The sequence below is a fragment of the Podarcis raffonei genome, chromosome 16, assembly GCF_027172205.1.
Source record: "Podarcis raffonei isolate rPodRaf1 chromosome 16, rPodRaf1.pri, whole genome shotgun sequence".
Taxonomy (NCBI): Eukaryota; Metazoa; Chordata; class Lepidosauria; order Squamata; family Lacertidae; genus Podarcis; species Podarcis raffonei.
Window position 1 is genome coordinate 31,626,006 of NC_070617.1, and position 23,163 is coordinate 31,649,168.

The 23,163-nt window shown below is 44.8% G+C and overlaps 2 protein-coding genes across 3 annotated transcripts in view; both read left to right on the top strand.

The window, feature by feature from the left end:
- Positions 1–23,163, top strand: part of ZDHHC8 (zinc finger DHHC-type palmitoyltransferase 8) — a 286,530-nt gene that overhangs the window by 146,884 nt on the left and 116,483 nt on the right. The window lies entirely within an intron of this gene.
- The window catches only part of LOC128404131 (serine/threonine-protein phosphatase 2A activator-like), a 59,680-nt gene that overhangs the window by 937 nt on the left and 35,580 nt on the right, over positions 1–23,163 (top strand). The window lies entirely within an intron of this gene.

A 23,163-nucleotide genomic window follows, 5' to 3' on the forward strand; every position in this document is an offset into this window, starting at 1 on the left:
GGGGTTCATTCCCTCATTTAAAAGGAAAGGGGGAGAGATTTAAAAGCATTTGCCTCCAAATGCTTTAGCTTGGAGATTTCCAGTAGCTTTCTTTTAGTTTTCTCCTCATTTTAAATTTTGCATGCAAAGGAGGGGGTTGTTAAAGTAATTGCAATTACTTGCCTATTAAAGAAAACCTCTATATAACTTTGATTCCAGCATAGATATAGTTTGTGCTCTGAACTGTTTGTTGGGTCTTCTAGGTCTCTGAATGGTAAAAGACTCCAAATGTTTATTGAGATGATTAGAAAAACACACACATTATTCTCTGCTGATTAGCTGTTAGCACGCAGTCTTATTTTCACTGGATCTGAGCTCAAGGGAAGGTATTTATGGGGATGTAGTATCAAGTGTAGGTCTAGCTTGGCTGCAAAAATGCACTGTACGTGTTTTAACACCCAACAAGGGTTCATGTCCTTGGAGTCATTGTTGTACCTTGATGGTAAAATGGGATGTTTGCATGAGAGATCAACGTCGGTTGTGTTGCCCTAGTCAAATGGTTCTGGGGTTGTTGCTTTAGTGTGTTTGTATCTGGGACAAATTGCATTTTTATTTTTATTTTTTGCTTTGAATGGCACATTGATTGAAAACTGCTTTTGAAAACTCTGGCTATACTTCCTGGATGAGACATAGACATAGCTGGTGGTTAAAGACTTGCTTTCCTCTTCTCTTCTCTTCTACTGACTCTTCCCCAGCCCCACCTATTTTGCAGACTTGACCCCTTTCTAATTATAGGCAGTGCATCCAAGCTTACCATGGCACAAGACACTGGAAAAGTTGACATAGGTGTAGGTCTGATTTTCGAAGAGAGTATTCCTAGGCTACCTGAAAGAATTCTGTTTCCCATATGAGATTGCCAGTTTGGTAGGTTCTGCTTCCAGGGCTCTACTAGCGTTCCCCAACTTTGTGCTCCTCCAGACGCTTTGGGATATAGCTTCCGTCAGCCCCAATCGGCATGGCTAGTGATCAAGGTAGATGGACACCAATATCTGGGGGACACCAGAGCAGGGGAAGATGCCGCCACCTTCAAGAGTGCTCAGTGGATAAAGGGCCTTTTTAGTGGCAGCACCTCAGTTGTGAAATGCTCTACACAAAGACAGCTAGCTGCAGTGGACCCTAGTGTCTTTTCAACACTAGGTGAAGATGTTTATCAGCTCTTGGCTTTGAATGGCTACCTTGGTGTTTTGCTATTTATTTATTTTTGTCTTTATTGTTGGTGCTTGCTTTAATTAATATTTCAGATTTAATGAGCTTTTGAAAATTATACATATGCTAATGGCTCTGGAAGCTTTGGCTGAAAGCCAGCGTAGAAAAAACAGTTTTGCTAAATAGAAACAAAAAAACAGATATTTTCTGGAAGAGGAGTCTCCGTGATTCAGAAAACCTTGGTATAAGAGTGATATTGAAAGTGAGTAAAAAACTATTGGGAGCAATGGTGACCTATGGCGAGAGCCCTTCAGATCCCAGGTGGCCATTTGTGTGGTGCATGACCCAAAAGCAGTGTTGAACCAGAAATGTTTCAGCTGTGACTGTTTGTTCTGGGGACTTGATTTTCACTTTGAACATGTAGTTCAAATGAGCCATGCTGCAATATTTAATATTTGTCTATATTTGGCATTTGTGATATAGGAGGGCAGGAATGAAGCCATAAAGGGCCCTGTGGGATATCAGTGATATTCCAGTCCTATCCTTGTTTGTTCAGCTTTCATGCAAAAACCACAACAGGACACCTAAGTCTCTAGTTCCTTCACTTGCAGAAATATAAGGAGAAATATGCAGGAGGTAGTCCAACCATTCACTAACAAAAAAGGAAACTTGTTTCTGCTTTCCAATGTTCTGGGCAGTCAGTACAAAGGCAGTGGGATAATTTCACCACCACAAAGCTCTTATTTTAAAATTCTGTTTGATTTATTTTGTTTAACACAAGGAAATCCTATTCAACTGTTTGCAGTTTGGTTCTGATTCTGAATCTTGTGGCTCAACTTCCCTATTCCTTAAATCAGGCATAGGCAAACTCAGCCCTTCAGATGTTTTGGGACTACAATTCCCATCATCCCTGACCACTGGTCCTGTTAGCTAGGGATCATGGGAGTTGCAGTCCCAAAACATCTGGAGGGCCCAGTTTGCCTATGCCTGCCTTAGACCCTCTCGCTACAACATTTTGACTATGGACAATGAAGGCTAAATGGCTCTATCATCTTCCTATTTACCATTGCTAGGTGATTGCAGGCAATGCTTATTTGTCCCAGGCAAGTGGATGTTTGCAAGCCAAGCTCAATGAACTTGTGTAAACTCAGTGAGGTAGGCTAAGAGGCTGTGACTCCAAGGTCACCCAGTGAGCTTCATTACATAGTGGGGATTGGAACCCTGATCTCCCAGGTCCTAGTCCGACACTTTAACCACTACACCACCCTGCCTTCCTAGATTACTTCTGCTATGGGGCAGCTATATAAATGAAGTAGGTAAATAAATATGGGGAAAGCAAAATGTCATTTAGAAGAGGATCTGAAATATTTTCCTTGAAGCTTGTTTTATTCTAGATCGTTTTATTTGATGTTTTAATGTGCCGTAAACTGCTTTGATTTCCCCCCTTTAAAGTATAAAGTGGTAGAGAAATGAAATTAATAATAATAATAATAATAATTTGATGGTAAAAAAATGTTGCCTAGACATTCCATTGTAACTACTGTAACCTAGGTTTAAGGTGCTATTTGGCAGATAGCTTATATATCTGATGGCTATATCTGATGCATGGATGGCTTTAAATAATAATAATAATATAATATATTTATTTATACATACATACATACATACCCCGCCCATCTGGGTGGGTTTCCCCAGCCATTCTGGGCGGCTCCCAACAGAATATTAAAAACACGATAAAACATTAAGAACTTCCCTAAACAGATGTCTTCTAAAAGTCAGATAGTTGTTTATTTCCTTGACATCTGATGGGAGGGCGTTCTACAGGGCGGGTGCTACTACCGAGAAGGCCCTCTGCCTGGTTCCCTGTAACCTCACTTCTCGCGGTAAGGGAACTGCCAGAAGGCCCTCGGTGCTGGACCTCAGTGTCCGGGCTGAACGATGGCTGTTTAGGGCTTTAAAGGTCAGCATGAACACTTTGAGCTGGGCTCGGAAACATACTGGGAGCCAATGCAAAAGTGGTTTAGACAAATTAATGGAGGATAATGCCTCAGTTCCACTGTTGGATGGAGGCAGTATGTCTCATCTCTGAATGCCAACTGTTGAGAATTGCAATTTGGGAGATCACTAACCACAGTTGTAAAAAAGATCAACAGCTTTCCAAAAAAAAGGTCAATAAGTTTTCCATCCGGATTTTTCACTGTTTGAAATATGGCAACCCTTTTTAAAACAACAGCACCTGTACTTTGAAGCTCCTTGCCTATTGACATCTGGAAGGTGCCTTCACTGTACTTCTTTTGATACCTGCTTGAAACATTTTTGTTTAGGCAAGACTAGCCAGACATGTAGATTTTGGCATTTTTAATCCTTTTAAAAAAACCTGTTAATTTTAATTATCCCTAATTAATTTTAAACATATTTTTAATCGATAATTTTAATATCTCTTGTAAACTGCTTAGAGCAGTGGTTCACAGTTGGAATTCCAGGGACCGTGGTCTCATTCACATAACAAAAACTACCATAGAAATATCTTTTTTTTTCAAAAGTAGGGGGGTCCATGGCTTAGCTTTTGAAAAACTGGGTCTGCAGCACGTAGCTTCGAGGTTTTACAGTGGTACCTTGGGTTACATACGCTTCAGGTTACATACACTTCAGGTTACAGACTCTGCTAACCCAGAAATATTACCTCGGGTTAAGAACTTTGCTTCAGGATGAGAACAGAAATCGTGCAGCGGCGGCGCAGTGGCAGCAGAAGGCCCCATTAGCTAAAGTGGTGCTTCAGGTTAAGAACAGTTTCAGGTTAAGAACAGACCTCCAGAACGAATTAAGTACTTAACCCGAGGTACCACTGTACTACAATTAAGTGGTGTATAAAGGTAAAGGTAAAGGTACCCCTGCCCGTACGGGCCAGTCTTGACAGACTCTAGGGTTGTGCGCCCATCTCACTCAAGAGGCCGGGGGCCAGCGCTGTCCGGAGACACTTCCGGGTCACGTGGCCAGCGTGACAAAGCTGCATCTGGCGAGCCAGCGCAGCACACGGAAACGCCGTTTACCTTCCCGCCAGTAAGCGGTCCCTATTTATCTACTTGCACCCGGGGGTGCTTTTGAACTGCTAGGTTGGCAGGCGCTGGGACCAAGCAACGGGAGTGCACCCCGCTGCGGGGATTCGAACCACCGATCTTTTGATCGGCAAGCCCTAGGCGCTGAGGCTTTTACCCACAGCACCACCCGCGTCCCAACAAGTGGTGTATACATTTTGTTAAATGCACGCACACACACACCGCCTTTATTGATCCAATCATTCTGTTCCATCTTCCCTTTGGGGCTTGTGTGTCCTGGCTGAAGTAGGTGGAATGCCTCAGGTGGCCTCTGGGCTGCCGGTTGCTCACCTGCCCTTTACAATAAGCTACCTTTTATGATCCTAATACCACAGAAGGATAGGCTGAGATTTCTTCATAGCCAAGACGCATTCCATTTTGCAGCACGTGCACTGAATCCGTACAGCACATCACCTCTGGATAGCACAGAGCACAAAACATACCGCAACCCACAGTTTCTGTCTACTTAAGCACCGGTCTAAAGACGCTCTAAAATTTAAATCCTTCATGACTGTGTTAGAAGGGGACACACATCTTTTCTTGGACACCTTCAAGGAGTGGGAAGGGGGGGTGCAAAAAAGAGGTCCAAGGTGCATAATATCCCATGGTGCAAAGGTATGAGTGAGCAGCAAAGGCACAAGTGAGCAGCAATATTCCTGATTTAATAATAATAATAATAATAATAATAATAATAATAATAATAATTTATTATTTATACCCCGCCCATCTGGCTGAGTTTCCCCCGCCACTCTGGGCGGCTCCCAATCAAGTGTTAAAAACAGTACAGCGTTAAATATTAACAACTTCCCTGAACAGGGCTGCCTTCAGATGTCTTTTAAAGATAGGATAGCTGCTTATTTCCTTCACATCTGAAGGGAGGGTGTTCCACAGTGTGGGCGCCACTACCAAGAAGGCCCTCTGTCTGGTTCCCTGTAACCTCACTTCTCGCAATGAGGGAACCGCCAGAAGGCCCTCGGCGCTGGATCTCAGTGTATGGGCTGAACAATGGGGGTGGAGACGCTCCTTCAGGTATCCAGGACCGAGGTCGTTTAGGGCTTTTATGGGGTACCCTGCAGGTTAATGCATCAGCACACAGGCGCAGTCTCTCTCTCTCTCTCTCTCTCTCTCTCTCTCTCTCTCTCTCTCTCTCTCCTCTCCCTCTCCCTCTCCCTCTCCCTCTCCCTTTCTCAATGTAGGAGGGTTTGTGTGAAGAGAGTATGCTTGTTGAGTTATACAGAGCTACTAATTTCATAAAATTGATATACCACTTGATTGTTTTTTGAAAAAACAACCCAAATGGTTTACAAAAAGAATAAAACAATACAACGATGGGTAAAAACCATTAAAACACCCAGAAAAATTAAAACCAGCAATATGCTTTAAAAAAACACATCAGCATTCTAGATACCTAGGTAGGCTCGGGTAAACAAAAATGTTTTTAGCAGGCACTGAAAAAGACTACAGTGAAGCTGCCTGCCTGTTATCAATAGGCAGGGAGTTCCAAAGTGTGAATGCTATTGCAGCGAAAGATTGATTTCTTACAGATGCGGAACGGGTATTATGTGGCACCTTCAATAGTGCCACTTCTGCAGAATGAAGCAGTCAAGAGGGTATATATTTGCTTAAGGTGATCTCGCAGGTGTACTCAGATGCCGCTGTTGCACATGCAGGCAACGCTGTTACATGCATGTTACATACCGGTACATGTTACATGCTGAATGTTACATGCAGATAAATGTATGAATGCAAAACATTTACACCCTGAACTTGAATATAATGTGTGAACACCCCTGTTGTGTCTCTGCATCACGTTAATTTGTATTGTGGGCCCAATTTTGTGGAACTCAACTCCCTTCTAGTTGAAGTCTAGACAGTTGAACTTCAAAGCCAGCCAAAGCCCTCGCCTTCATTTTTTACTACAGCAGGCTTTTAAATTCATTTCTGATTGTTTTGTTTTAAACAGTTCTAAGGTACTGAGTCTTCTGTCCAGCTCTTGGAGATGGTTGTAAATTAAGCAGTGTATAAATGTTTGAAATAAATAAAGTGATTTTATATATGTTTTTTTCTCCTTTTAAAGAAAGGCTCAGAGGCCAGGTTTCATACACCTGGATGAGCAATTGGTAGCGGGTCAAAGTCTTTCATTTATTTTCCTCTGTCTTGACAACTAAGCAATCTCTAGGCAACCTTAGATGTATTCTTGCAGATCTCCAAGCCCCACACACGCCTCAGAGGCGCCATTTTGTTTTTGATTAAAGAAGATCTCTATCTGAAACCTTAATGGCCTGGATCCAACTGCATGATGTGTTTGCAACACATGAGGAAGTTAGGGGCATGTTTGTCAAGCGGGACCCTTCTCATGTTTGTTTCTTGATTTATCGCTATGTACTTATTGCAATAAGGGACGCGGGTGGCGCTGTGGGTTAAACCACAGAGCCTAGGACTTGCCGATCAGAAGGTCGGCGGTTCGAATACCCGCGACGGGGTGAGCTCCCGTTGCTTGGTCCCTGCTCCTGCCCACCTAGCAGTTCAAAAGCACGTCAAAGTGCAAGTAGATAAATAGGTACCACTCCAGCGGGAAGGTAAACGGCGTTTCCGTGTGCTGCTCTGGTTCGCCAGAAGCGGCTTAGTCATGCTGGTCACATGACCCGGAAGCTGTACGCCGGCTCCCTCGGCCAATAAAGCGAGATGAGTGCCGCAATCCCAGAGTTGGCCACGACTGGACCTAATGGTCAGGGGTCTCTTTACCTTTACCTTTACTTATTGCAATGCGCTCTTGCATGGAGCTACCCTTGAAGATGATTTGGAAGCTTCAGTGGTCCAAAATGCAGCAGCCAGGTTTCTGGCTGGGATTCCGTTTAGATCTCATGTAACCCCTGTTTTAAAACAGGTTACCAGTTGCCTTTTCATTTCCAGGTCCAACTCAAGATGCTCCCATTAAGTACAGTGGTACCTCGGGTTACAGATGCTTCAGGTTACAGACACTTCACGTTACAGACTCCGCTAACCCAGAAATAGTACCTCGGGTTAAGAACTTTGCTTCAGGATGAGAACAGAAATCGTGCTCCGGCGGTGCGGCAGCAGCAGGAGGCCCCATTAGCTAAAGTGGTGCTTCAGGTTAAGAACAATTTCAGGTTAAGAACAGACCTCCGGAATGAATTAAGTACTTAACCCGAGGTACCATTGTAGAGCCATTAGGCAGGATGAAACTGCTGCCTCAGGCAACCTTTCTGCAGGTGTCCATCCGCCTCTGCCGTCAGAGGGCACGACTGCGTCCATTTTGCACAGAACGCACAAGGTTTCGTGCGGTTTGGGGCGAGATCGTATGCGAAAGTGGTGCAGCCTTTCCTAAAATAGGCAGGTGTGCCAGAGCAGGGGACAGCAGGAGCAGGTTGGCAGGAGCAGAAGAAAAATGGGATGCGAAACCCCAAACTTTTAAGTGTTTAAGGTCCTAAATGTGTTTGGCAGTGCTTTCCCCCGCCGCAAGAGAAATACCGTATTTTTTGCACCATAGCACTCACTTTTTTCCTCCTAGAAAGTAAGGGGAAATGTCTGTGTGTGTTATGGAGGAAATGCCTACGGGTGGCATGCCTACGGATTTTCCTCTAAAAACTACGTGCGTGTTATGGTCGGGTGCGTGTTATAGAGCGAAAAATACAGTAGGTGCCGAAACTAACCATGCAGTTGCTGCAGTAAGTCGCCGGGCTACTTGGGGCAACAGCTGTATTCATCACCCATTGAGGGGCTAAAAACTATGGCAAGCTTTCTCTCCCTAGCTGGTCTGGGGGGTCACCCCTGGTTCTGGTGCAGGTCAGATAAATGTTCCCCAGCCTCCCTTGTTCTTAGATTCAGGCAGATAGCTAGGGCAGCTTGGAGGGGCCCTTGCGCAAATATGTGCAATGGTAGAGACCTGGCTGGAACGCTTAAAGCCCACTGCCGCTACATGGGAGACGGATGGAAGGAAAGGAAATGTGAATTGGTCCCTTCCTGTAACTTGACCAATTGCAGCTAGGAGTTAGGTAGAGTCATAGATCTTTAAAAAAGCGTAGACTTTCATATGTTGGTATCAGGGAACTGCCATCAACTCAGAGGCGAGAGATGGAAGGGCAGTTGTGTTATAGGGAGCCTCCGAAAATCTGGCGAGGAGGAAAGCCTCCAGTGGAGAAGGGGTGAAGGGACCAAGGAATGCTAGGGAGAGCCTGAGCAAACCGGAGAGGCAGGAAGTATGCCCCTGCCAGCGCCCATTCTGCACAGTAAGCTTCGGTGCAGGGAGGGAAGGAAAAGGCTGGGGATGACGCGACTTTTATGCTGGGGAAGGTACAAAGACCGACCACTCCCAGATTCTGCTAGCGATTGAGCCAGACATGAACTTACGATGCTCTTCACTGTAAATAGTTTGCACCAAAAATAAAGCCTGGAAAAGACAGGTCGGAGTCTTGCCTGTTTACTCTCGAGCAACCACACCCGCACCTGACAGCTGGCCAGCTTCCTTTTTTACTTGAAATGTTCGTTTGGGCTTCTCAGAAGTATGTAAATGCATGAAGCAGGCAGGAGGAGCGCCAGCCTACAATGGCACCCACCTGAGAGGTGCCAGAGCTGTGCTCCAGCATGCTCCCCCGGGGGGAAAAAGCACTGGTCTTAGGCCCCCAAATATCTGAAAGACCGCCTCCTTCCCTATATAGACCCTCTTGGGTGCTCAGATCGGCAAAAGGTGCCCTCAGAGGCTTGTGGGGTGGTGGCCCAGGAGAGAGCATTATCTGTGGTGATCCCTAAGTTGTGTAACGCCCACCTCACCAAGGCATGTTTGGCACCCTCATTATACAGCTTCTGGCAAATGCTGAATATATCCTTTTGATATTGGAGGTGTACATTTTTAGGACCCACCTGATTTGTGTGATTATAAGTTGTTTGAAGATGCTTTTAACCCTCCCTGGGGCATCAGGATGAAGGGAAGTAATAAATTATAACATTCTTCCATCCAATGATTTTGAAGTTGGCCAGGAAGAGTATTAATCAGTCACGAAATGCCTGAGTAAACAGGAGTGTTTTCAAATTCATCCTGAAAGGTAATATTGATGGAGACAGGTGCACCTCCCTAGGGAGGTCATTCCACAACAAGGGGAGCCACCACTGAAAAGGCCCAGGTCACAGGTCAACGGCAACTGGGCAGCTATCAACATGGCATCCTTAAAAAAAAAAATCCCTGAGGGGAGGGTTTTTGTTTTTTAATTGAGATATGGCAGTGGGGAAGTTGTGCTATTCAAAGGGAAGTAGTCAAAAATCCCACTGGAACCCTCAGGCAAAATTAGATTATTATTTTTAAAAAAACAACCTATTTTTGTGGCAGAAGGGAGTGCGAATGATGAAACACGAGGAGGTGATTAACCCTTTCCTTGCACACCTCTTGCTCTCTCTTGTAGCTTTGCTTCTCTGGTGGGAGGCAGGGAAGAAGCTCGGAACAATTTAGAACAGAGAAACAGCAGTCAGGGACACAGTTTAGCCCTGTACTACAAATGCAATCCCAAATGTCCTCCTGAAAGCTGATTTCCTGGTATAAGAAGGAGCTGCCAGGACTAAAGTATATGTCTTTATTTGTAATTAGAGACATCCTGCATACAGAGAAAAGCTTTTGCTATTGAGCGGCTCACCTAAATTTGCCAGTAATATTTACTTTCAGCTAAGTCAATAAAAATCATATGCAGTGTTAATTAAAAGCTTCCCATTTGTAGGTTATGTCTATATTTTTAACTTTGTAATAATGAAGAATTATACGGGGCAGGAGGGGTGTTGAACAACTTGCAAGTCAGAATACTTTGTAGGTATCCTATATTCACTTTGGTGGATTGCAAATTGTGCAAGTGAGCTTTCACGCCTTAATATTCCCCCCCCCCGTCAGTCTTCAGACACACAGAGAAATATAGGAGCATAGAGGTGCAGCTCACTCAATTTGTAGCAGGGATTAGAGACTCAAAAAGCTTAGTTCCTTCTAAAATATTGCTTAATTTCCTATATGTATTTTTTTTAATTAATTGGGCCAAGTCCCACTTTGAAATGAAGGTAGCTTTCTTCCATTATGCTGCTTAATCAATAAGCTCTTTTACTCTTAATCTGGTCAGGCTTCATTATGGATTGTTGTTTATAACCTTATCCATTCAGCTGGCAACCTGTGCCGCTTGGCTATTCTCTGATCTGGAAATACCGAAGGCTTCGGCAGCTCGCGTTTGGAAAGCCGACTTTGACCACAGTGCGCTCTCAAATGGGATTGCTTTGAGTGGAATGCCAGGTGGTGGGTCTAATTCGGTCCGCTGGAAGACTAGAGCTTAATTAAAGCTGTTTTGTTCAAACATGGTGTAGATGTCACTTTAAGTTAAAGACTGTGTAACATCTACTAGGGAAGCTGACTGCTGCTGAGAGGCTAAGAAGCTGGTTTAGGTGGCTTCTCTGCTCTTTTAAGTGCAGCCGAGAGATTGCAATTAGCTGGTAGTGGGATTTAAAAGGGATGTTCCCCAAACACTTAATCTAGTGCCACGTTATCCACTGATGCCCTTCCACATGGCCAAGATAGGAAACTGCTTTATACCAAGCCAAATTATTTACCCATCGATGTCATAATATTGACCAGTTTGATTAGCAGCAGCTCTCCTGAATCTCAGGCAGCGGTCTTTCTTATTAATTGTCACTTGGTTCGTTTAAACAGAGATGCCTGGTATTGAACCTGGGACATTCTGCATCCAGACAGCTTTGCTGTCACAGAGCCATTGCCCTAAATTTGCATGTAACGTGTATTCGTCTATAATGTTTGTCCACAAGTAAATCACATTCAGCAAAGGTCCCCTGTAATGGTAGTTAAATACTTCCTGTTTTTGAGATTGTTTTGTATTGTATTGTACAGCCATACCTCTTCTTGTGAACGCTTCATGTTGCGTTTTTTCAGGTTAAGAACACAGCAAACCCGAAAGTGTTTACTTCCGGGTTTCGCCACACGCGCAGAAGCGTTCTGCACGGTTCACACATGCGCAGAAATGCTCCGTTGTGCTTCGCACATGCACAGAAGCACTGCTCTGATTACAGACTTTTCGGGGTGCCAGTGGCACCCTGGAACGAATCATATCTGCAACCAGAGGTACCATTGTATTGTTTTAACTCCTTCGGGTAGTGATAAAGCGGGATATCAAATCCAAACTCCTCTTCTTCCTAACATTTTGATGTTTACTGACCTGGGCTCCTTTGGGAGAAAGGTCAGGATACAAATTTAATAAATAGTACTGGGGTTCTCCGTAGGCCCTCAAGCTCTGTCTCAGAAGAGTCGCTTCTGGGTTGGATGGGATCCTGACAATTCCTGTGCCCTGTTTCTTGCTTTCATTCCTCTGGTTCCCATTTCTGGTTCTTGGCTCTCCTCTGAATGCAGCCTGTGGTGCTGGTGGAGCCTTTGACGTTGGCCAATAAATGTCCAAGGTAAGACGCTAGAGTAGATTGATGAACTATGCTGCTTTACTTAGAGCTGAATGACCAGAGCATGTGGCTTCTCTCTGACAGCTGCTCTCGTTCTGGGCGTAGCTCAGCCAAGCTGAGAGTTCAAGGCCTTGAAGTGTGTTTATTAAAATTACATGGTAGGGAGTTGCCGTGCCGAATATAAATTCCCAAGATGACTTTCTACGATTACCATTTGATTTGTTTTTAAGAAACAAGAAAACCTTGCCAACAGTTAAGCGGCCGGTGTGAGCTGGGGTCACAGCCTATCATAATGGATGAATATTGGAGGCGTTAGGCTCAGTGGCAGAGCATGTCTTCGTTTTAATCCCAGACTCCTGGAAACTGGAAAACTATGGGTTGGCTGTGAGGGGGACCCCTGTTTGAGACTGCAGAGCCACTCCCAGTCACTGATGCCATCTGCATTATACATTTAAAGCAGTCAGGGTGGATAAAAATCAATGATTTATTTTTTTTTAATTAAAAATTGGATTTTTTATTTGAATCGATTTTTTTTATTTAAATAGGATTTTTAAAATAAAATGCTTTTGGAGGAAAAATCTTTCTAAAGATAGTTTTCTATTTAAGTTACATTATAGTCCAAACGCTATTCATCAGGAAATAAGGATTTGTTTTGGTGTTTTTCATGTGTGCTAAAACTCAAACTTTTTTAAAATAAAAAATCGTTTAACCCCATCAGTTAACAAACATGGATACATATGCTATAATGTTATTGCTTTAGTTAAATAAATTGTTTAAATTGTTATTATGGAAATGATTATTTTTCTCCTTCCAGTAAAGTACAGCAGAAAAGTTGTCCAAATATAAGCAATAATTTCATAATTACCTGTCTTTGTATTGCTAATAGTATAACCAAATCAGTAATTTTTGATATAACTGTAAAAACTACTCTGAAAATTTATTATTCCAGAAATGAAACCTTCTGGTTGTAAATGTTAAGATTATTATACCAGCAAGAATGAGTCTTTCTGTAAAATATTTTTGATTTAAATCAAGTCTTGCTGACTAGTGATTTAAATCGTGATTTAAATCGATTTGATTTAAATCAAATCCACCCTGAAAGCAGTATTCTAGCACTTTGCCACTTGACCACTTTGTAGGAAGTCATGGCTTCCTCAAAAATAATAATAATAATAATAATAATAATAATAATAATAATAATAATAATAATAATTTTAAAAATCCTGCCTGAGTTGTTAGGAGAATCCAATTCCCCTCTGAGAGCTACAATTCTCAGAGCAGTTTTAACAATCAACAACTCACCCCAGGGAACTCTGGGAATTGTAGTTCTGTGAGAGGAATTGGCCTCTCCCAACAAACTACACTTCCCAGGATTCTTTTTCTCGACCTGTGGGTCCCCAGATGTTGTTGGACTACAACTCCCATCATCCCTGAGCTCCGGCTTTGCTAGCTAGGGGTGATGGGAGTTGTAGTTCAACAACATCTGGGGACCCACAGGTTGAGAAAGGCTGGTTTAAAGAGCTTTAAGGCACAGCGTGGGGGTGCCAGGGGGCTGCGCACAATTTTTGAGGGGCCACAAACCAGGTGCCCCAGGCATGGCCCAGCCTGGTGCTCCTCTCCACCCACCAAGGGCCATGTCAACTGGCCAGGCTGCTCCCTGCGTGGGCAGGCAGTTGGCTCAGTGCAGCCCAACTTGGCTCTCATCAGGTAGGGATGCTCTGGCGGCATCGGTGGCGAGGGCTGGGCTGGCGGTCCCCCACATGTTCATGCTCACTCCAAGCACTGACAACTGCTGCTTTAACTATATGGTTCAGGTGGGGTCAGAGCGAACAGCATTGAGCTGTCAGTTTCCCCAGCCTTTTGTTGTTGTTGGACTACACCTCCCACAATCCCTAATCATTTACCATGCTGGCAGGGGCTTATGGGGAATGGAGTCCAGTAGCATCAGGGCTCAGCAAACTTTCAGCAGGGGACCGGTCCACTGTCCCTCAGACCTTGTGGGGGGGCCAGACTATATTTGGGGGGGGAGAAAAGGAAAAAAACACTCATATGCCCCACAAATAACCCAGAGATGCATTTTAAATAAAAGCACACATTCTACTCATGTAAAAACATGCTGATTCCCAGACTTTCTGCGGGCCGGATTTAGAAGGCGATTGGGCCGGATTCGGCCCCCGGGCCCTAGTTTGCCTACCCAAGATCTGGAGGGTACCAGATTCAGGAAGGCTTGGCTCAGTGGGCAAATAAGTCTGACCTCATACACGGCAACATCTTTTCTGCTTTCCATTCTGAAAGTGATCCCCCCCCCACATGAGGCTGTATGCACACTTTAAAGCACATTGGAACCGCACATTGCCTTTAAAGCACATTGGAACCGCATTCTTTCCCTCAAAGAATTCTGGGCATTGTAGTTTCTTCAGGGTAGCTGGGAACTGTAACTCTTTGAGGGGTAAACTACAGTACAGTCATACCTTGGGTTACAGACGCTTCAGGTTGCGCATTTTCGGGTTGCACACCGCGCCGAACCCGGAAGTACCAGAACGGGTTACGCATGCACAGAAGCGCCAAATCATGACCTGCGCGTGCACAGATGTGGCACTGTGGGTTGCGAACGTGCCTCCCGCACGGAACACGTTCGCAACCCAAGCGTCCACTGTACCCAGAATTCTTTGAGAGAAAGAATGTGCTTTAAAGGTCTAGTGCGCACACAGCCTTAGTGGCATGCTGATTTGGATTTTACAAATTTTGATATGCATTTTTACTATATGGGGTTGTGTTTTAAATGCGTCATGCAATATTTAAGAGATTATTTTTATAAATAGGGGTCTGATAAGTGTCAGAAATTAATAAATAAAGTCTAGTTCATTTACTTGGTTTCAGTGTACAGTATCGATGAAATAAGAGCTTACTTCGCTTTTCTTCACAGACAGAACCCATAAATGGTTTGTTTTCTCAGTCTCCTCCATCATATACAAGTAGTCATTGATTTCTTTGCAAACACATAATTGTTTCCCTTCCATATTCTAGCTGCGCTGAGGTATGGTGAACCTTATTGTGTCAAACCATTTCTTTAAATGAATCACCATCACTTCATTAGTGGAAAGGCTGATTTTTGTGAATTTCCGAGTCACATTTGTGTATTGTTCATACACCTCGCTTGACAAGAAATTGAAATGACTATATTTAGGAAAGCTATTCCTGATGTTGACTCCAGCTCTCTGTCCAGTGAACATATGTGTGACCTAGGCAGCCAGCAAATCCTCTTCTTCTTCTGCTAACAAACACAGCCAGAAGAATCTTTTGCAATCCAAAATAGCTGCTCCAGTAGAACTGAGCTGTGGCTGATATTAGCTCCATATAAGCCATCCCATCTCTTGGGGTGCAGCTGAAGAGGTCTTCTGTGGAATGTCGGGACTGTGTGCGTTGGACTATATCAAGCATATTCCATTTATAAATAGCAGCAATTTAAATGAAAATGCTCAAACTGGCTGGAAGCATTTCCTTGCCAGGGTGGGAGCGACTTGGTGAATGGTACACGGTTGGGCCGCAGAGTGTTGAGCAAGTGAGACTTGCAACAAAATCCTCGTTCCTTTAAGAGGAGTTACCCAGTTTGGATTTGATATCCCGCTTTATCACTACCCTAAGGAGTCTCAAAGCGGCTAACAATCTCCTTCCTCTTCCTTCCCCACAACAAACACTCTGTGAGGTGAGCGAGGTTGAGAGACTTCAGAGAAGTGTGATTGGCCCAAGGTCACCCAGCAGCTGCATGTGGAGGAGCGGAGATGCGAACCCGGTTCACCAGATTACGAGTCCGCCACTCTTTACCACTACACCGCACTGGCTCTCAGCAAGCCTGGAACAAGGATACTTATAGTTCTCGTAGTTCAGACCTCTTGTGGTGGGGCAGCTTCAGAAGGATGGGGAGGAGAGATACCAACACCCTCTCCCCCCCCCCTTTAATACTGTCACAGGTTTCTGGTTTGGGACTGGGCTGCTAGCTCCGAGTTTTAACACAGGGTTGGGAACCTCTGGCCCCAGGGGCCAAATGTGCCCTCTCTATGTGGAATAGTAATGGAATAGTCTTGGGGTGGGGTGCACATTTTTATTCTTATTTATTTATGATTATGATTATTACTTTGTCAAAATAATAAATAATGTGATGTGATATGATATGATATGATATGATATGATGATAATAATCTGGTTCCCATGAAAGCTGAATTTCTGTTGCCAGCAGAACTCATTTTTGTAGACTTCTGCTCCTTCATGCTGAGAGAGACTCAGGATACTGAGTCTCCACTCCCCTGACCTTACATTAAATTTTCCAGTGGGCTGCTATGTGAAGATACCCCTCCCTTGTCCTAGAGATGTGTTATGTACCGAAGTTCTCACCCTGGGCCAGCAGGGGGATACTGTAGATAGTTATGCAAATAAGGGATCGAAAGTGACGTTCAGTGATTGGATAGTTTTAGAAAATTGTTACAGTTACGTTGTACTGGAGCTCTATATAAGCAGGCTGACTGAACCCTTCATTTCAGTTCTGTTCTGGCCTGTGAATAAACAAGAGCTGTTTGAAGAATCGCTGTGTCGTTTGATATGTTCTCCCACAACTTAACAAGTTGTATATCTGTAGATATGGCAGGATCAGGCCGCACATCTTTTTTGAAAGAGTGAATCATTGGGTGATGATGGATCATTTTCCTAAGTGTGGCTGTGCAGCTTGTTGGATGTGGATTGTGTCTGCTCAAATATGATTCGATCTGACATGGCATATCTGTTGCTCTCTTAGGTTGCCCTTATAATACAGTGAAATTGCTATCTCAATCCAGTTTCTGGTGGACAAGTTCTTACAGTGGTTGCTGTTCCCTTTGAACTAATTAGGAGTACCCGTAATTATGTTAGGCTTTCTAAATTGAATTAGAGAGTTGCTTTGTCAACAAGAAGATCCAAACATCACAAGCCAGTCTTCACAGCAAAGAAAGCTGTCTTCAGAATATAACCTCAAGTTATTTGTCACTATTTATTATCGCAAAGAGCAACAACAAATTAAGAATGGCTTAATTCACACACACACAAAAGTCTTTATAATATGAGTAAGAGTTTTAAAAAGCTGGGCAGATGTTGACTTTGGCTCAGTTCAGAGTCCAAATGTGGTTTCAGCTAACCATAGTTTAGAACGCATGGCATAGATTGAACTTCCAAATGTGCCTTGAACAAACCATGGGATTGTTTCCAGTCGTCTCGGTACTTCTTCGGTTCACTCCTGCCTCCATAGTGTAACAAGTTCTGGAGGCAAAATGAGGTTTAATAGTCAGTACTTCTTCTTGGGGAACCCTGGGAATTGTTTGTTTCTGTGAGGAATCAAGGCCTCTTAACACCCCTAACAACCTGCACTTCCCAGGATTCTTGGGGGGAAGCCATGATGGTTTAAAGTGGTGGTATGATACTGCTTTTTGTATACTGTGCAGATGAGGAATTATATTATTTCTGCTGCAAGTGGCAAGTACTTATTCTTTCGGTGGGATTATCACTATCAGACACTTCTCAGCTATGTGGGTCACTCCATGCCAAATCACCTGGTGCCATGTGCTCTCACAACTCAGACAAAAAATCACTTTGAATGGTCAGTGACCCTTTTCTGCGGCACTTAATACCATTTTTATACCTTATTTTGAAAGAGACCACAATTAGCTTAATTTTTATACCAAAATAATCCCAATTGGTTGAAAAATAAGCGAAACAGGAGGTTTTTTCTAAACTGACGCAGAAATTGCATTAGCCTAAATCGCACAGAAATCAAAATTTTCAAAACTTCTCTTTTGCCCAATTTTGGACCAAAAAATCTTAAAAAATTAATTTGAGGTTATCTCACATAAAAAAATATTGAAGAAAATCTGAATCGTAAGAGCACAGTCGAATATTAAAATCAGATGATTTGGCATGGAACGACCCATGTAGGTCCCTGTTGTTACTGTTCCTCATATTGAGGTTTTCTTTCAATATCTAAATAAAACATTTTTGAAAAGAGAACAAAATTGTGCAGGTGTTTAAAAGGGCAGCTCTATAATATGTTGAGTGGCTATAAATGAACCTGTCCATACCTTGGCTTAATGTGGATTGTGATCATGTAAACAATGTAGTTCTCCTAGTTAGATTTTCAAAGCATAGGGAATCTCTGGATTGAGGGTGGAGAGAATGTGGGCCAGCAGTACTTGGAGGAGAGGCAGAAGGAGTTCATAATCTGCATTAAGGTAAGGTATGGATGGGCCCAACACCTCTTGTACCAACTTTAAGGATATTTCGGAAATCACTGTGAGAAAATACAACCCCACCTCATAGCAGCTGTGTTCCATTCTTCGCACCAATTGCTTGTTATTGTTAGTCATTTCTGCATTTGGCAGAGTTCGTCAGCACCGATTTGCTTCCTCCTCCTGAACGTCCTGCTCTTGAGAGAATGTTGCTTTGGAGCTCTAAGCTCTTCTGAATTACGTATTAAGGCAATGATCGCAAGGCTTTAGGACTCCAGATGGATCTTTTCCCATTCAGGCCTTGCAGTACGGCTTCTGACAAGCCTTATTTCTTGCCCCATCATTTTAAACGTTAAGGTGATAAAAGTAGGAAGGTTGTGTTGTTCATTTTGGGGGATGGGGGTGGGAAACACCACCACTTGCCCAGGAAGAAATACCATTTTGTACTCTGTGAATTTCATAACTGGGGAACTCTGCTCTGGATGACTTCAGTGTCTGTTGTTTTCGTGCCTACTACAAATGGTTGGCAAGTTCAAGGCCTTCCTTACAATGGGAATGGCAAAACGTTGGCCTTCCAGGGGTTGGAATCCACCAGCCATCAGCTCTAGTCGCCATGGCCAATGATCAGGAATGCTGGGAGTTGTAGTCTAAGAACACCTGGAAGGCCAAGGCTCCCCACCCTGGTCTTTAAAGATCAGTATCTTTTTTGGACAGGGATAGGGTGCTCTGGTTGGGACGTGGGTGGCACTGTGGGTTAAACCACAGAGCCTAGGACTTTCTGATCAGAAGGTTGGCGGTTCGAATTCCCGCGACGGGGTGAGCTCCCGTTGCTCGGTCCCTGCTCCTGCCAACCTAGCAGTTCAAAAGCACGTCAAAGTGCAAGTAGATAAATAGGTACTGCTCCGGCGGGAAGGTAAACGGCGTTTCCGTGCACTGCTCTGGTTCGCCAGAAGCAGCTTAGTCATGCTGGCCACATGACCCAGAAGCTGCACACCGGCTCCCTTGGCCAGTAAAGCGAGATGAGCACCGCAACCCCAGAGTCGGTCACGACTGGACCTAATGGTCAGGGGTCCCTTTACCCTTTATTTAGGGTGCTCTGGTTTGTTATGATTTCATTGACTGGCCACTCTGGGAACATGGGAAGCCGAGCTAAATTGACTGGGGGGAAGAGGGGTTGGAATGTAACCACCACACACACACACACACACACACACACACACACACAAATGGTGGAGAACATTTGGAGACAATTCTAGAAAGTGGCCCGTTTTTCTAGAGAGATGAGAAACAGAAGAATCTCAGAGATTTGGCTCATTAAAAATGTCTTCTGGGGAAGGAGATTGCTTCTTAGGTATACTGGGCTTCAGCTGCTTAGAGCTTCATAAATCTCATTAAGTAGCTTGGAAGATTATATGGTCCCACACAAGATAAATGAGATTGGTAAGATGTTCTCAGAGATATCTTTCCTCTTGAGGAGTCTGGCTGTGTTTTCGCAACCGCTGCTGCTTTTGAACAGTCATTAAGGTCTACCCTCAAGGCAAAAAGCAGCATAGCAGTGTAGCCTTGAGGTTGCAAAATACAATTTCCCCTCTGCAGTAAATCCCTTATCATTTGGTTACCTGTTTATACAGATGCATGTGCCCTTTCCTGTATGGCAGGAGCAAGTTTATTTTGCCAGAGTAGTTCCTCTGCAGGAATCGCCTCCCATTTTTTCACCCATTTCCTCCTTCCCTTAAAAATAAAATAAAGGTTTGTCATCATATAGCCATTGCATTCATGCCAAGAATCAAGCAGAGCTGTTGGACTCAGCTGTTTTGTTTTTACACACAGGTCTTACACAGCAGTGTCACTTGGAACGAGTCTTCCCTGAGCCATTGTTTGAAAATTTAATGCTCTAATGCTGTTGTCTTTAAACATTAATTCATCTCATTCTGCGCTGGCAGATTTTGTGTGCCAAGTTACATCTCTGGCACTGTAGAACAAGTTGAGTGGGGCAGATCTAATAGTCAGAACATGGGATTTAAAGAACTGAAAAATTAACTGGCTTTCACCCCAAATCTGCTGTTGACTTATTATTATTTACTTATATTGTTACTATTATTTCATTAAGACATGAGGCATATCAAAGTGATATTATAATATCACTTTACATATGTAAAATTTCACTGTCGTGCTACAGCGATCCTGGCAGCATCCATTTGGTGAAATGTCTTCATAACTACTAAATCCACATAAGAAGAGCTTATTCTCTGCATTTATATCCCACCTTTTCCCCCAGGGGGTACATGGTTTGGTCCTGACCGGAAGGATACTGGAATCAGCAGGGGAATACCACATGACCTGAAAGTGTTGCTGTGCAATGCCAGGTCAATGATGAATAAAACCACTGCCATCCACGACCTGATTGTGGATGGAGGATTTGACCTGGCATGTGTGACAGAGACCTGGTTGGATGAAGCAGATGGGCCCGTCCTTGCCGCTGCTTGCCCACCAGGTTTCTCTTACGCACAGCAACCCAGGCCTTGTGGGCGGGGAGGGGGGGTTGCAGTGATTTTTAGGAAGTCATTAGTTTGCACCAGGCGTCCTATTGGAAAGACCCAGTTCTCTGAGTGCATGTTCTGTAAGTTGGGCAATAGGGGCAGTACAGGATTCCTATTGGTGTACCGACCTCCCCACTGCACCAAGGATTCCCTGCCCGAGCTGCTTCAGGTCGTGGCGGATGTCCTCCTGGAGACACCTAGTTTGGTTGTCCTAGGGGATTTTAACATCCATGCCGACGCGACCTTACAAGGGGCCGCTTGGGACTTCGTGGAAAGCATGGCCTCCATGGGGCTGTCCCTGAATAAGTCTGGCCCAACTCATAGCCACGGGCATGCCTTAGACCTGGTGTTCACCTCTATGGATGTTGGTGATCTGACACTAAGTAAAAGCGAAACCAAAGAAATGCCATGGTCAGATCACTTCCTGGTGCAACTGGACTTCTCCGTGACCCTTCCCCTCTGCAGGGAGGCGGGACCGATTCAGATGGTCCGCCCCCGCCACTTAATGGATCCAAATGGTTTCCAGAGAGTGGTAGGGGATGTTTTATCCCATGTTGATGGCCTTTCAGCTGATTCCCTGGTGGCCCGCTGGAATGTGGAGTTAACCAGGGCTATTGACTGTTTGGCTCCAAAGCGCCTTCTCCGACTGCATGGAGCCCGGACAGCCCCGTGGTTTTCCACGGATCTGAGGGCAATGAAACAATCGTTGAGACGGCTAGAGCGCCGTTGGCGGATAACCCATTCTGAATCTGACCGGACACGAGTTAGAGCTCAATGTCGAGCCTGTTCGGGGAGTCAATTACGTCCAGGGGTCCGGCACACTTCTCTTGCGCAGCTCTGGTCTTCCCCCCTGGGACCTTTGACTCAGCAGAGCGCGTAAAACACAGCGGAAGCAGAAGCAGGAACGTTCTGTCGTGTGGTAATAACTCAGGCTGAAACGCAGCAGTCTCCTTATCTTAAAGTCTTTATTCCTTAGCAAAACACAACAGCTATAAATCTCCTGCCTGGAGACAGAGCGGACATCTCGCTTGCTCTCTCCTTGGAGCAAACACGCACACTGAAAGAATACAGAGAAACCACTCCCTTCAGTGTTCTAAGCCCGCCCTCAGAATGTGAGGCGTCATCACTCAGAACTCTTAACCCTGTAAGTTCTGAGCCTCTCCTAACACCCCCTCTCGAATCACGTTCTGAGAGGACCTCTGAGTGTTCAACACCTTCCCCATTGCCTTCCGCCCCTTCCTGGCAACGTTGTTAGGCACCTGTTGAACCTCACAAACCTCAGGTTCGCACTGTGCGAAACCAACCCACGCATTTGTGACCTGAAACCTCTCAGGTGGAATTCCCTTTGTAGCCCGCGATGACCGCCTGGGCACAAACTGGGGTGCTCCTCCCGACCCACTGGGGCCGGCGTGTGCGTCTTCCTCATCAGAAGACTCCCCCTCTGACTTGACACGTCTGTGAGCTTTCTCCATTATGCGCACAGGAGATGAGGGCTCACTCTTGGACACTCCCTTAACAACCTGTGGAGACGCCCTACTCTGTTCAGGGACCTGGTCTCCACCAGCAGGTTCAGGCTCTGCCTCTCTTTCCTCCTCAGCGTCAGACAGACAATCTGAGTGAGCGTCAGAGCGCGCTTTGCGCCTTGTCCAACCATCCTGCTCAAAGAACTCAGCCTGTTTACTGACCAGAAGCTTGGTCTGATCACCTTCTGGATATGCGAATCTCCACCCTTTTGTCGCAGGCTCATATCCACAGAAGATCATTTCCTGGTACCTTGGGCCACCCTTCTGCTGCAGAAACTTTGGTACAGGCACCATGGCTCTGCTACCAAAAGTGCGAAAGAAATGCACAAGCGGCTTCTGCTGATGAAGCAGGAAATACGGGGTGTCACCTACCACTGAATTGTAGCACCTGTTCATCGTGAAATTGGCCGTTTTTACCGCCTCCCCCCAAAAACTGTGAGGCAAACCAGAGTCATCCAGTAGGATCTCGGATGCTCGAACCAGAGCTTTACTCCTAAGCTCTGCCACGCCACTCTCCTGAGGAGAAGTCACCTTGTGACGTATCCCCCTCTGGCGAAAGAAACCCTTTAGAGCAGACCCAGTGACCTCTGAACCACGGTCAAACTGGAAACCTTGCACCTTGGTGGAGAACCTCTGTTCCACCTCTGCAACCCAATCTTTGATCAGTTGCGCTGCTTCCTCCTGCGTTTTCAGAGAAAAAGCCCAGGAGTTCCTAGTAAAATCATCGATCAAAATCAGCAGATGCCTGGCTTTGCCCAGACTTGGCTGAGGCATAGCTAAAAGGTCTGCATGCACAAGCTCAAAAGGCCTCGTGGTCACTCTCTCCACCCTGGGATCATTAAATCCCTTGTTTCTGGCTTTTCTGCAAGCCTTGCAATTCAAAGGTTTACCACATTCTTTTACCTTGCAACCTTTGGTGCACTCTGATAACATCTGGACGTCCTCACAGGACCCATGTGACATCCTCTTGTGCCACACGCAAGCACACGACACATGAGTGTGATCAGTGGCTTTCCCAATATTCCCCTCACCCTCCAGTGGTGTTTCCAAAACAAAGAGGTTGTTTTGATCCTTTCCAACACTTACGAGCTCCTTCCCATCTCTGGAAATTGTACAAACATCC